We start from the raw sequence: 2,648 nt of genomic DNA on the forward strand, positions 1-2,648 counted from the left end.
CTTTTGGCCAGGACTCAAAACTGATGTTAACTATTGTCGTACTTGTCATGTGTGTCAAGTCGTTGGAAAACCGAACCAAGTGATTCCTCCCGCTCCCCTCTGCCCTATTCCAGTAATGGGTGAGCCGTTTGAGAGAATTATTGTCGATTGTGTCGGGCCATTGCCAAAAACTAAGACTGGAAATCAGTTTTTACTAACCGTAATGTGTGCTTCCACTAGGTTCCCCGAGGCCATCCCACTTCGAAGGATAACTACCCCAATAATCACAAAGGCTCTGGTAAAGTTCTTTTCATTGTTTGGTCTGCCAAAAGTAGTTCAAACCGATCAAGGCACCAACTTCATGTCAAAAGCCTTTGCCCAAGCACTCAGAACGTTAAACATTAAACATGTGACGTCTAGTCCCTACCATCCAGAAAGCCAAGGGGCACTGGAAAGATTTCACCAGACGATGAAGTCCATGTTGCGAAAACACTGCCACGAATCAGAGAGGGATTGGGATTTAAGCCAGGTGATAAAGTTTTGATTCTTTTACCTATATCTGGTTCTGCTCTCTCCACTAAGTTCTCCGGTCCTTATGTAGTGGAGAAGAAGCTCAGTGACACAAATTATGTGGTTCAAACCCCGGACCGCAGGCGAAGAAATAGGGTGTGCCATGTGAACATGATGAAACGCTACCACCTCCGAGAAGTTCACCCAGGGTCATCAGAGGCCCAGGAGTCAACGACGGTGTCACCTGTTGCAGCTGTTTCCATGGTGAGCTCTCCTGTCGATGGTAATGAAGACGGGTTGGTGATGCGCAATGCTGCGTCAATAGGGGCCAGACTAACTAATACTGAGGTATTGTCGCAACTGCCCCACAACTTGTCTCATCTCCCTGTTGACCAGAGGAATGACATTATGACACTTATTGGTGATTTTCCGTGCCTGTTCCGTGACACTCCCACCCAAACATCATAACGCATGACATTGTCTTAACCAACCCTACGCCGATCAAACAACACGCTTATCGGGTAAATCCAGTTAAGAGAGCGGCCATGAGAGAGGAGGTTGACTATCTTGTGCAGAATGGATTTGCAGTGCCAAGTTCCAGTCCATGGAGTTCCCCCTGTCTCTTGGATACAAAGTCTGATGGGAGTTATCGGTTCTGCACTGACTTTCGCAAGGTAAATGCCGTAACTGTCCCGGATGCACATCCATTACCACTGATCGACGACTGCATTGATGAAATTGGTCCTGCAACATATGTAACTAAACTTGACATGTTGAAGGGATACTGGCAAGTTCCTTTAACCCCACATGCTTCAGCAGTTTCAGCTTTTGTAACACCTGACTGCTTCCTCCAGTACACCGTCATGCCATTTGGTATGTGTAACGCTCCTGCTACTTTTCAAAGGCTGATAAATTCAGTCCTTGGGGATGTTCCACACTGTAGAGCGTATCTCGACGATATTGTCATCTATTCCAGTGAGTGGGGTGAGCACATGACTACCTTGAGAGAAGTATTCGGCCGTCTCCTAAACGCATCCCTTACGCTCAATCTTGCCAAATGTGAGTTTGGAAAAGGAACTGTCCTCTATCTTGGTCAGCAGGTTGGTCGAGGACAGGTTTGTCCCGCGGATGCAAAGATCTCTGCGATTAGAGCGTTCCCCGAGCCAAAAACCCGGCGAGAGCTGCGTCGATTCCTTGGAATGTCGGGATATTATCGACGGTTTTGCAAAAACTTCTCCTCTGTAGCGGCTCCGTTGACCTCGTTAACCAGTCCAGCAAAACCCTTTGTATGGTCTAATGAGTGCAAACAATCTTTTGAGAGCCTAAAAGGTATAATGTGTTGCACTCCTGTGCTGAAGGCCCCGGATTTCATGTTGCCTTTCAAGTTGGAGGTTGATGCCAGCGCAGTTGGAGCTGGTGCAGTTCTTCTGCAGGAGGATGCCAACGGCATCGACCACCCTGTGAGTTATTTCTCACGGAAATTCAACAGGCATCAGCTTGGGTATTCATCAATAGAGAAGGAGGCTCTGGCCCTGTTGTTTGCTCTACAGCATTTTGAGGTTTATCTTGGGTCTAGTGAAAAGCCTGTTCAGGTATTTACCGATCATAACCCTCTTGTGTTTCTTTCCAGGATGCATAACTACAACCAACGTCTGATGCGTTGGTCTCTCATTGTTCAGGACTACAATCTTAACATCGTGCATAAAAAGGGATCTGAAAATGTTCTTGCTGATGCCTTGTCTCGTGTGGTATAGTTATGTTCCCCTATTAATTTAGATCGTAACTTTATGGGAGATTGTTTTTGTGGCATTCATTTTTTTTTTTCTGAGCTTATATGGGTGGGGGTGTTACATGCCAGACGGGGACGGTCTGCATGTGTTCTTGTCGTTCTCCCTCCTGCTCATTGGTTTCTCTCCCCCAGTGATTATGCTGATTGCTTTCCACCTGTGTTTGGAGTTGGCCAATCAGCAGTTCCGGTGGCAGTCCATAAAGGAAGACTCCTGAGACGTGAAAGGGGGTGTGTTCTGTGCTGCGGGCTGGTGGCCAGTCTTCCTGTACATGAGCTTTAGCTGGCTGCTGGCAAAACTGGAGTTTGGTAAGGTGGAGGTTGAGGACCTTAGTAAGTTGGGGTACCCTGTACATTCTTGCACGTAGGTATA

The 2,648-nt window shown here is 47.1% G+C and overlaps 1 long non-coding RNA gene across 1 annotated transcript; it reads left to right on the forward strand.

Annotated features, from left to right (window-relative positions):
- The first annotated feature begins 992 nt into the window (after positions 1 to 992).
- LOC144409507 (uncharacterized) lies at positions 993 to 2,648 on the forward strand. The gene is made up of 2 exons (XR_013467977.1): positions 993 to 1,163; positions 2,120 to 2,648. It is a non-coding gene; the product is annotated as an uncharacterized LOC144409507 (long non-coding RNA).

This window comes from Gasterosteus aculeatus, chromosome 6 (assembly GCF_964276395.1).
Source record: "Gasterosteus aculeatus chromosome 6, fGasAcu3.hap1.1, whole genome shotgun sequence".
Classification (NCBI taxonomy): Eukaryota; Metazoa; Chordata; class Actinopteri; order Perciformes; family Gasterosteidae; genus Gasterosteus; species Gasterosteus aculeatus.